The sequence below is a fragment of the Sciurus carolinensis genome, chromosome X (genome assembly GCF_902686445.1).
Source record: "Sciurus carolinensis chromosome X, mSciCar1.2, whole genome shotgun sequence".
NCBI lineage: Eukaryota > Metazoa > Chordata > Mammalia > Rodentia > Sciuridae > Sciurus > Sciurus carolinensis.
Genome location: NC_062232.1, coordinates 115,698,752 through 115,711,294, shown reverse-complemented (window position 1 = coordinate 115,711,294; position 12,543 = coordinate 115,698,752). Strand labels below are relative to the sequence as shown.

Sequence of the window (12,543 nt, the reverse complement as noted above, 5' to 3'; positions counted from 1 at the left end):
TGGTTTTCTTTGGGGCAGAGTTCTGGCAGCAGAGGCTGAGACAGTTGTAAATCGGGAAGTGGGAGCATTTGTGTCCTCATGCTCTCATTTAACTCACATTATGTATAAGGCACTACCATAGGGCAGTAGTGAGCAAAACTACATGGTTCTACTTTCATTGAACTTGTCGTCTTATAAGGAAAATAGACTTCAGTCAAGCAACTTGAGCAATGTGATAATGCAGAGATTGGTGCTCTGACAGGTAGAAACACATGACTTAACCAGGTCAGGTTGAGGCTCAGGGATCAGGGAAGGAAGGTTTCTGTAAGGCAGTGTTGCGTGAGCCGATCTCTGAGAATGAATAGGCTTTAATGAGGCAAAGTGGAGGCGAAAGGCATTTCGCACAGGGGGAGCCTGTGCAAAGGCCCTGTGGGTGGAGAGATTTGAGGAACTGAAAGGAGACCCAAGATGTGGTGCAGAGTACCAGGGAAAGAAAGGTGCACCATGAAGTTAGAGAGGTAGTCAAGGGCTAGATTAGCCGAGAACAGCAATTATGCAAACACTGACTATTAATCCCTAAGTGGTGAGTATTTTATGGGGAAACATGAGAAAATTTAAGAAGAGTTAAAGAAGTTATTTAGGTAATCTAGCTAGGAACATTGAACAGAAGCTTCTTGGTTTCTCATCATCTTAAAATGATTTCATAGATCATTTGGAAAATCATCCTAGAGAGAAACTTATTGATTATATTGCCTCTTGTCCTTGAAACCAGGGAGCAGCACCTGTTGTCAAAGAACATCATAGGTGAACATAATATTTAAGCCTTTATTCCAGTTCATTCTTAAGGCTAACCTGCTGCTCTTCCTGTAGAACCTTTAAGAGGAATTGAAGCAGTTCTATGCAGGAAACCATTTGCACACAGACATGCAGTTGGAATAAGAAGGAAAGGCCCTTGGGAAGGCCCAGGCTTCCTCCAGTTCCACTTTGAGAACCCATACTTTGAGAATCACTGTTCTGATGTCTCCTTGCTATCTTCAGAAATTATAGTAGGGCCCAACCTATGCCAAAGTAAACCAAAAAAGTGCCAGGTCTTTTCAGGAGGAAAAACATTTCAGAGCTGCCAGACCACCACAAAAATAGACTTGGCCTAAAAGAATAGCCCTCCATGAACCAAATCAGTTCAGGAAACTAAACAGTCTGATTGCCATGATGCAGCATGGGCTAATTTAAGGATTGGCAGATAGGCACATAATGCTGCTCAGGAGTTGGTGGCACACTGACTTTTTCCCCATGTGCCCAGCTGGAAAGGGCATTCTTAAGCAGTCTTATTTTTATCTCCGATTTTGAGAATGGCAGGGCCAATTAAACACCCACTCCAGTGTTCCAGGCTAACCCATTATGTTTCCATTCAAGCATTATTATTATTAAAGGTAATTGTAGGTGGAGGAACAGAGTCCAAAAATGCCCTTTGAGGTTCTCACACCTTTTTTAGAGAGAACAGGAAAATACATTTTGACCAGGAGAGAACCTTGCTGAGTTTTGGGTTTTTGAAATTTGGGGGTTATGTTCATTAATGTGTTGGCAAAGTACAATTCCCAACTCCAAAGGGGTGCAGGACGTTATCTCAACAGTAGTTACAAAGGAACATTGAATTCGATTGTCAAGAGAATCCTGCACCTGGGTTAAGTTTCTACCTTTGGCGGGGAGATGGGGTTTACAGAAGGGTGAGAGAACATGGTGCTTCCTGCAGGCCCATGTTTGGGGAGAGTTTAAGGCCTCATTCCCAAGCCCGGGAAAGCAAAACCCCCCACTTCTAATGTCATTGTCAACTGAGAACTGGAGACACATTTTAAAAGAATTTAAAACATGAAAAAACTGATAAACCATATGTCACTTAAGAACTTGTGCTAGATGTCCTTCTGGCAAAACTGCCAAAGAATCCAGAAAGGGCCCATGTGGAAGGTCACTTTAGGAGAGGAGCAGGCTCTGTCTGGCCAGCTCCCTGAGGGGTGGGGACCCATCTGTGGGACTGCCTTATTGCACTAGCAGTAGTCACCTTTAGCACCCGCAGCACTTGTTTCCTTCTTTGGCAACATCCTGTCTCCTGCTAATGTCATCTCCAGGAATACCTGCTGGCTTACTGAGATCAGGGGAGAAAAACAATGTGAAACAAATTGCATGTTCTTGTCTTCTACTCTGCCTGAGAGGGCTTTGTGCAGACAAGGGAGGGAAATGATAAAGGGGGATGTTTAACTGTGCAAACGAACATCTCTCCAACTTCTTCTTGTCTCCCAGTCTACTACACACACACACATGCGTGTGTGCAGATGCTTCCACACCAGGTGTTGTGCCATGCTATTTTGGAAGGTGGCAAAATTAGATTGTTGGGTAAACATGAACTCAGCTAAGACATTTTTGTGGTGAGACAAAATTTCATGTTTAATCTAAGCATCTGCTATTTGGAAGCTCCTTGTCACTGCTGTTCAGGCTTTCTGGCCAGGCAGAGTGGAAGGAAAGTCAGAAGAGTGTGTTCAAGGAATTAGAGTGCTCTGGCAACTCTGGTGTTGTGCGTCTGCAATGGGAAAGTAGTTGTCAGAGTGAGGACTAGCATTCTGAAATATGCTCTGACACTTCTACTGTCCTGTTTGACCTGCAAAAGTACTCCTGTATATATCACCCTGTACCTCTCTGCCTATCTATTTTTCTCTGTCTCCCTTCTTTCCCCCACTGTGTCATAGACACCCGTAGTTCAGCACCAGAATATTTTACAGAGGGTAATGCTTTCTCCATTTATCTGTCTACTTCTGACCTTGCATCCTCTGCATGTTAGCAACTCCTCAGTCTGTGTAATCCCCACCCCACCCCCACCTCTCTGGTTGCCCAGATTCTTGCTATCTTTCTCTCTCAGTGACTCTGGCTCAGTTTCTCTTTACCTCACCACATCTACCCAGTCACCCTCTGGAAGTCACAATTGCTAAGCCAGGCCCTTTGTTATGGTCTCTGAGAGTATCTCCTTTAGCACAGACCTGGCAAATTTCCCCCAGATGCTCCAAACTTGTCATCGCTTTAGTTCAGTCATACCAGAGATGGGAAGCAAAGCTCAATTTTTAAAATGGCTTCTTCAAGTAGCAATGATCTTTAGAGATGAATATAATAAGTTGTGAAAATGGAAAAACCAGTTTTCTGGAAGTTGCATGGTGTTGCCTTGGAGTCTTCTGGACCTCTAAGTCCCTGCTTGGACATTTAGAGGGCATGTGGTGGAGGGTATATTTGCTGAGCCTATCTCGTGCCTCAGCTTCCTTACTGTGTAATGGGGGAAGCAGCAGCCCCTACCCCCTGGAGTGGACAGTACAGTAAAGTGAAATCATGTGCCTTCAGGGCGAGGCACATAATAGATGCTGAAAAAGATGCTAGTTTTCTTTTCCTTGTGGCTGAATGTCCTCAACGGCACTCCTATTTTCCATTTTCTTTCTCTATGTGCAAGGAATGTTCCTAATTTTTCTCATTCATTACAATGTAACATGGGCTGACCCACAAATAATAAAGACACACTCAGGAAATGCAAAATCTGGGAATTTCCTAGTTACCTCATTCAACTTATACAATAAAATCACCACAAACAATAAACGACAATTATGGCGGAGAATGTCTCATCATTCAACATCAAGAGTACTAACACACATATAAATTTTCATGTAATCCTATACTAACAGAAACCCTTTAGCCCCAAGAGATTCTTTCGTGCTATTACCTAGAGACAGACATTGAGGCTCAGAGAACTCTGTATGTAACTTTAAGCATAAGCCAAATAGGCTGCAGATGATGGCATTCGGGTTCCCAGGAATGGATGATATGGTTAGCAGACAATCCACTTCAGTATACTATAAAGTTCTGGCCTGCGTTGAGGGAGGTACAAAGGGGAAGGAAGCAGGATGACAAAGACAAAAGTCATTTGGCAAATTAAAGGCCGAGGCACTACCACAGCACTCAAGATTAAAGCCCTTGCTTAGATCACAGTCATTCTTCATACAGTCTTTATAAGATCTGCATATTGTCATAGAAAGGTTGCCAGAGGTTTTGACAACAGTAAATAACCAAATTCCCATGGCCGTTCTTCATTTCTCTGCTGCTCACACTTGTAATCTTGCCTCCATCCCCTTAGCAGCAGTAGCTGTCTTATCTTTCCACTCCTCTTCTGATTCTGGATATCCCCTTCCCAAAGTCTTAGACAGCACCTATAAAAATCACCCTGGGAGCACTCCCTGGGTTCAGAACTTGGAGTTGAATTCCCAATTCTTGGTCTGTGCGGAGGAGTCAGCACTTGACATGGTCTTTGGTGCTGAAGCCTGGGGTGGGAGACACCTGGGTTCTGTTTTCTTTTAGGGCAAAAATTAACAAGAAGCAATTTAATGAACAGAACAAATGGGGATTGACTTGGGAGTTACTGCCCAAGGGTTCTCAAGAGGATCTGGTTTCATTTGGGTATGCATCAGTCCAGAAATACCTGGCATGGACATTTTGAACACCTTGGTGAAGCCAAGTAGGGGAGATTCGGGAGAAAGTCAGGAAAACGTCTCTCTTAAAGTGCTAGAAGAAAAGTAAGGTGACTGGAATGAATGAAAATCTAAGGAATATATGTGCGAGCCTTATGCACATTAGTCTTCTTTCTCCAAAGTATCATTGGCTACTCACAATGTGCTATTAGCCTCAACTATCACATAATTAAGCACTAATTCTTTTTTTCAGGGGGAGAAGGTACTGGGGATTGAATCCAGGGTCCCATGCCCAGTAAGCACATACCCTACTACTGAGCTACATTTTCAGTCCTTTCTCTAATTCTCAGTGAAGCTAATCTTATAGAATAATAGCTCAAATCAGAGCTCATAATGTCTTAATGTAAAGTAAAAGCCATTTAATCATCAAAGAGGTAAATCATCAGATAATATCCACTTCCAATAAATTTGATTTTTGCTGTATTAGTCAAATCAGTGAAGGGTTTTATTTTAAAAATAATTCAGATGATTTTTACAATCATGAACACATCAATGCCTGCATTACTGATATAGTACAATTCTTTTTATTTCAAAAATACAAAATATGAGTAAGGAAGGCAACCAATGGACTCTACTATGTTTACTTTTTCAGGGCCTGAAAAATGATAGCTATGCTGAACTAATCTATAAACTTATATAAAAATTATTATTAATTTTATTAATTATTATAGTTCAATCATTTATATTCATGGGGTATAGTGTAATATTTTAATATATGTATACAATGTCTACCCAGATTATTTTTATTTAGCACACCTGTCCATAATTAGAAAAGAATTTTTGCATAACCATGATCCATACTAACAGAGGTTATAATCATCATCTATTTCAAATACAATTCTTTGGTCAAAAAATTGTTTTCACAATATTTTTAGTAGTATTCCTAGAAATCACCTTGTTATGGACTGTTTGTCTCCCAGCAAAATTCACATGTTGAAGTCCTAATTTTACATGTGACTATTTTGGAGATGAGACCTTGAAGGGGAATTAAGGTTAAATGAAACCATAAAGGTATAGCCCCAATACAATAGGTCTGGGGTACTTTTAAGAAGAAGACATCCCAGAGCTAGCTTTCTCTCCTTCCATGCACACACAGAGAAAGGCTGTGCTTACCCAGAAAGAAGGCAAGCCAGGAAGAGAGGTCTTGTCAGAAACTGACCATACTGGCACTTAATCTTAGGTTATCAGCCTCAAGAACTATGATAAAATAGATTTCTGTTGTTTAGGCCACCCAGTTTGTGGTATTTTGTTATGGCAATCTGAGGAGACTAACGTAGCACTGAAGGGCATCAGTCATATGATGTAAGTAAAGCTAAGGAGGGACACAGTGAATTTGCCAAAGTCAAACCTTCTGTGTGAGGCACTCAAGGTTCTGTAAAATTTCACCTCAAACTAACTTTTGAAACTTTTCCCCTCAATAGTATTCTTCACTAAAGTGCTTTTCACATCCATTTTTCTCATTTCTTTTTTTTTTTTTGGTACTGTAGATTGAAGCCAGGGGTGCTTAACCACTGAACAACATCCCCAGTCCTTTTTATTTTGTATTTTGAGACAGGGCCTCATTAAGTTGCTGAGGCTGGCTTTGAACTCTCAATTCTCCTGCTTCAGCCTCCTGAGCCACTGGAATTACAGGCATGCACTACTGAACCCAGCTTCTCATTCCAGTTCTTAATACAGTCACCAATCTTGTTTATGCCTTTAAAATTTAGACTATTGACAAAATCTCTCTCTTACCACCACTCTCTCCTGTCTTTCAAGCTACCAAGCAGCCTAATGTTTAAAAGTATTTTTAAACTTTCAGTATCATGTATTTTGAGCATAAACTTTGCAGCTCCAAATCTACATGTTCATTACTTCTTGACCAGAGTTGAACTTCTTGAAACTTTTAGAAGTCATTTTCTTATCTCTCCTGACAAATACAGCAAATACCTTGCACATTATATGTAAAACAAACATAAGAATCTGAAAGATGGAGAGAAGAAGATAGAACAATTATAAACCTTAGGACCCCCAGAACAACATATTCCAGATTAAAACTTTCAGCAAACTAATACCAAAAAGGAACTTCTTCAACTTGGTAAAAGATGTCAATGAAAATTCTACAGATAACCTCATTCTTAATGATCAAAGACTGGATGATTTTCTTGAAGTTCGTGAAAAAGACAAGTATATCTGCTTCCACCACTTTTATTCAACATTGTGCTGATAGTTATAGCCAGTGCAATGAAAAAGAAATAAAAGATTTCCAGACTGGAAAGAGAAAGTGAAACTATCTATACTCACAGATGACATCATCATGTATACTCCAGAAAATCCTTAAAAGTCCGGAAAAAACTATAGAAACTATAAACAAATTCAGAAAGCTTAGATCAATACACAAAACTCAACTGTGTATCTATATATACTTTCAATAAAAATTCCAAAAATGAAGTTAAGAAAACAATCATATTTTTTTTTTTTTTTTGGGTGCTGGGGATTGAACCCAGGGTCTTGTGCTTACAAGGCAAGCACTCTACCCACTGAGCTATCTCCCCAGCCCCCAAGAAAACAATCATATTTTTAATAGCATCAAAAGAATAAAATACTTAGGAACACACTTTATAAAAGAAGTACAAGCCCTGCATACTGAAAACTATAAAACATTGCTGAGAGAAATAAAAGAAAACTTAAATAAATGGAGATTTCTATCTTGTTAATTGATTGAAAGGCAATTCTATTAAGATGTAAATTCTTTCAAAATGATCTACAGATCCAACATAATTCCAGTCAAAACTACACCATGCTTTTATGGAAATGGACAATTATATTACATTAAATATAGCAGTGTAGAAAGTCTACAATTGCCAAAATAAACTTTGAAAAATAGCAAAATTGGAGAATTTCAAGACTTCCTATTGAAGCTTCACTAATCAACTCAGTGTGGTATTGACATCAAGATAAGAAAAAAATAGAAGGGAGAGTGTAGAAATAGACTCACACAAATGTGGAAAAGGATTTTTGACAAAGGTGCAAATAAAATTCATTTTGAAAGGACAATCTTTTTGACAAATCATGCTAGAACAATTGAATATCCATACACAAAGAAATCTTCAAGCCATATCTTGCACCACCTAAAAAATTAGCTCAAAATAGATCACAAACATACATGTAAAACCTGAAAGTATAAAACTTATAGAGGAAAACATGAGAAAAGCCTTGTGACCTTTGGTTAGCAAAGGTTTCCTTAATATAATACTGAAAGCATAATCTATCAAATAAATTAATTGATAAACTTAATTGAATCACAACTAAATCCTTCTGCCCTTCAAAAGAAAGTCACATGAAAATATAAAGGCAAAACACAGACTTAGAATAGATATTTTCCAAACACTTATTTGATAAAGAACTTGTATGTGGAATAATTAACTCTTAAAACACTATAATATCAAAATTAATAATCCATTAAAATGGATAAATTATTTAAATAAACACTTTACTAGTAAAGATGATATACAGATGGCAAATAAGAATATGAAAAAATGGTTCATATCAATCAATAGGGAAATACAAATTAAAACCATAATGAAATACAACTACACAAGTATTTGAAAGGCTTTAATTGAAAATACTGACCATTCCAAAATTTGACCAGGGTGAAAAAGAACAGGAACTCTCTTATATTCCTCTTAGAAATGTACAATGGTACAAGCACTTTGTAAAATTGCTTGGAAGTTTCCTAAAAATTTAAGTATATAGCTACCATATGGTATATTTCTAGGAATCTATCCAAGATAAAGAAAGCATATGTCTATATAGACTCATACATAAATGTAAATAGCAGTTTTATCCAAAATAGCCCAGACTGGAAACAACCCAAATGTTTATCCATAAGGATGTTCAGAAACAAATTATGATGCATGGGATAGATAAATCATAAGATAAGCAATAAGAAATAATGAGTCATTGATACATGAGACAACATGGATGAAACTCGATTATGCTGAGTAACAGAAGATAGACAACAGAACATGTACTGTAGGATTCCATTCATATGTTTTTATAACATGCAAATTAATCTCTAATGACACAAACAGAGCAGTGGTTGCCTGCTTGGGGTGACAGAGGACAGAGGTGGGAAGGAAAGATTAGAAAGGGGTACATGGAAACTTTTGGGGTTAAAGTATGTTTATTATCTTGATAATGATGAGGATTTCCTGCATATACACAAGTATATACACATGGACATCTATTTACATGTATTTTAACAGCTACTAAAGTGTATAATTTAAAATTTATCCAGTTAGTTGCATGCTAATAAAGGAGAAGGGGAGCACTGGAGCCAGGAGGTCTCTTCTTTCTGGAAGGAAGTACAGGGCCAAACTTACCTAGAGGTGACGTAGCACCAGAAATCTATTTTCCACCCATTTAGTTTATGAACACATTCAGGTTCTGGTTTTCATCTCTCCATGTTTACCTTTCCTATCCCATATACTCCTAAGGATTCAGGTCCTTCTTTTGCTGGGTACTGCTTTTGGAAAAAAATAACCCTGAGTCTATAATCTTTCTCTCACCCAAGCCCATTCTCAAAAAACAATAGCATAAGACTTCGATTCACAGATGTGTTATTTTACATGTGAGACTGATCAGGGTGTGTGCAACATGGGAAATCAGACAAGCCTGTCCATGAATAGACAGACCTGTAATCCAGCTTCACCCAGTAGGAGGGAGACAAGTCAGATTTCAGGCCCTCAGCTCCTACCCTTCAAAGACTCATCCCATTAAGTTCTGGTTCTGGCTGTTGAAACAGTTGCACCCTCACCAGCTTGTTTTTTTTCCTTTGGTCCCCATGGAACTAGATCTCCTTAGGGTAGATTTCTTAAGAATGTTCCAGGAAATCAGATTTCTTGCAATGGAAAATCCCAGTTAGGTGCTAGCATTCCTCAACTGGACTTGGTGGAGGAAGCTTCTCCTGTATCCCACTGCATGGCACACACAAAATGAATAAAGTAAGGACGGAAACTGTCCTCTTTCACTTGTCCTTTGTCTTATGATAATGACAGGCATTTCTGTGAGATGCAGGCAGAGTGTACAGAGCTCATTTACATACATTATTTCATTTGATTGTTATAAGAGCCCTCCCGAGAACTATCACTGTTTGTACTACCTTGCAGATGAAGAATCTGAGACTTGGAGTACATACAATGACTTGACCAAATGAATAAAACTAGTGAGTGGTACAGCCATGACTCATATCTATCTAGAGAGACCAATTCCAACAAGTTGTGCTACAGACTAAGTGAAACAGTGCTCACAAAGAACTTAGCACAGGATCTGGTCCAGACCTGGTTCTGAGTTTCCTATACTTCAAAACCACAAGTGCTGGCTACTGTGCCCCACCATTAATGAAGAGAAGGTAGAGAGTTCCTACTACCTTCTCTTCTCATATCTCTTAGGTTTGTTTGTTTGTTTGTTTTTTGGTTCTGAGGTTGAACCCAGGGATGTTTAACCACTGAGCCACATCCCCAGACCTTTTTATTTTTTATTTAGAGACAGGGTCTCACTGAGTTGCTTAGGGTCTGACTAAGTTGCCGATACTGGGTTTGAACTTGGGATCCTTCTGCTTCAGACTCCTAAGATACTGGGATTATAGGTATGTGACACTGTGCCTACCTAAAAACTGAAAAATCTTGATGGCTCCTCCATTAACTAGAGAGAAAACCTCCCAAATCTCCCTGTAATCTAGCCCTAGTTTAGATTTCCAACAGTTTCCCTTCTTTCTGCTTCTTTGAAGAATTTGAGAACCATCACCACTTCCACCATTACCACATGTTCCCCACAGACAATTCCTCTTCCTCTCCACCCACAATTATGGTCAAAGGATTCCTCCCCCTGTCTAAAACTCATCCCTGCTTCCCATCCTCCCTATCTTGTTGTGTTCCCTTCTCCCAGTCTACCTGTTCCTTTCTTTTCTTCAAAATAGAAAAGAAAAAGGACTGGGAATGCAGCTCAGTGGTAGAATACCCCTGGGTTCAATTCCCAGTACAAAACAAAATATAATAAGACAAAATTTATCTGTTGTCTAATGGAAAGCTAGAATCTAAAATGCTTCTATATATACTGATCACATTATTAAGAATGACCATAGGGGGAAATGACCACAGCCATTCAAAACCCATGTGCAAATGTGAGGGGACACCTGAAAATTCCCTACAAAAGAAGATGATGAAACCGGTAATCAGGGCTGTAGCATAGGAGCTGCAAGGTGATATCAAAGATGCTTCCAGTGGTGGAGGTTGTATAGGAAGTATGTGTCAGAAAAGGATCCGTTGTCTGGTGATGAAGCAATAGAAGCAGACAGTGAGGATGATGTTGAACCTTGTGACAAAGAAGCTGAACCTGCTCAACAAATACTCCTAAAAGTAAAAAACAAAACAAAAACAAACAAAACATTTTCACAAAAACAAAACAAAGAGCTGGAAAAGAAGAAAGAAAAATTAAAGCGGGAAAGTCGAGAGAAAGGAAAATGGTTTAATGAGAAGTGGGAAATGATGTAGAGAGTAAAGGCAGATGTTGTCAAAGACAAAGAACAGAGAAACCTTCAGAGAACTGCAGCGATGTGTGTGGTGCAATTATTTAATGGTGTTCGAGCATCCAAAGAACACTGATGGAAAGGCTAGAAAAGCCAAAGGCTCTCTTTGAAAGCAGGCTTAGTTGATGTCAACTGTTTCCAAGAAGATTTCATCAGTGTTCTGAGAAGACTGGATGAAAGTACAAATGAGAAAAGTTCAACTGGGAAGAACCCCAACTAAACAACCTAAAGTAGACTCAGAAGAGGGCCCAGGTTGGATGATAATATGTGGAGATTTCCTGATGGGTGCATCTACAGAAGACTGGGACAAGGAAGTGATGGTCCAGATAACAGCAGACCAAGATCTGCAAGTGACTGACACGTAAAACCATATAGGAAACAAAATCTGCAACCATATTATTTTCCTAGAAAAATGCTTCATCCTCTGACAATTGGGGAATTGTAAGAATACCATTTGTGAAAACCAAAAGCCAAGAGAATTTTACCAGCTTCCCCTCTTTCATGTGAACTTTGTTACAGTTAGATTTTCAACTCTTATCATTTAAGTACTTTTTCTCAAAACATTTGTAGAAAGAATATTTCTTCTTGACCAATAAGAAGTATGTTTTTGCTAGGATTGTCACATGCATACACATAATGATCATGTCTATCAGTGTATTGTTTAAGTATCACCAATGTTTGTTGAAATATAGTACCACTTCATAATTAATGTTTTTGAAGTTATCATTCTCTGCTTTCCAACTCACAGAGTAGCTTGGGAGAATCATTGGTCTCATTTCATTTGTTTGTTTTTGGTAAGCCATTAAGAAACACCTATGTAGTAAAATTTAAAATTATAGTTAAAAAAGATGACCATAATCAAATTTAGTATAGCCATAAACATACTTCCTGTTTCTCACCTGGGAATGCGACATGTATCTTTCACTTGGAGGACTATAGGGCAAGTTTCCCAAAACACAGGTTTGCAGAATGATAAGAAGCCTGCCAAGATATCTCAATGATGAGGTATTTCAAATAAAGAGGAATTTCTATTTTTCCTTTTTTTTTTCTACAGAATTTTCTCATAACTGGAACTTTTTCCACACTGGGCTGGAGAATAGGCTCTCAGATGGTGGGGGAGTGTGGGGTAAAATGTGGGGTCCTCAGGTAGGGTGGGCTTGTTTTCCACTCAGTAAAGATGGTGGCCTGCCTTTCCCCAAAATCCTTTTCCCAAATTCGCCACACTTGGTTAGCTGCAGATATTCTTTGCACAGCCTTCCACAAGCTGGCAGTATATTTCTACTTCAGAATCGTTTTTTGCATTATGAATCAATCTCAGTATGCAGCAAAGTGACGACAGTCATTGTCTCTGGATGGCAAGATTACAGATGATTCTTTATTTTGTTCCTTTTGCTTATCTGTACTGTCTGGCTTTGCTGCAGTGAATATATATTACCAGTGAAC

The 12,543-nt window shown here is 38.8% G+C and overlaps 1 pseudogene; it reads left to right on the top strand.

Annotated features, from left to right (window-relative positions):
- Window positions 1-11,458, top strand: part of LOC124971671 (RRP15-like protein) — a 72,064-nt pseudogene extending 60,606 nt beyond the window's left edge.
- The last annotated feature ends 1,085 nt before the right edge of the window (window positions 11,459-12,543 follow it).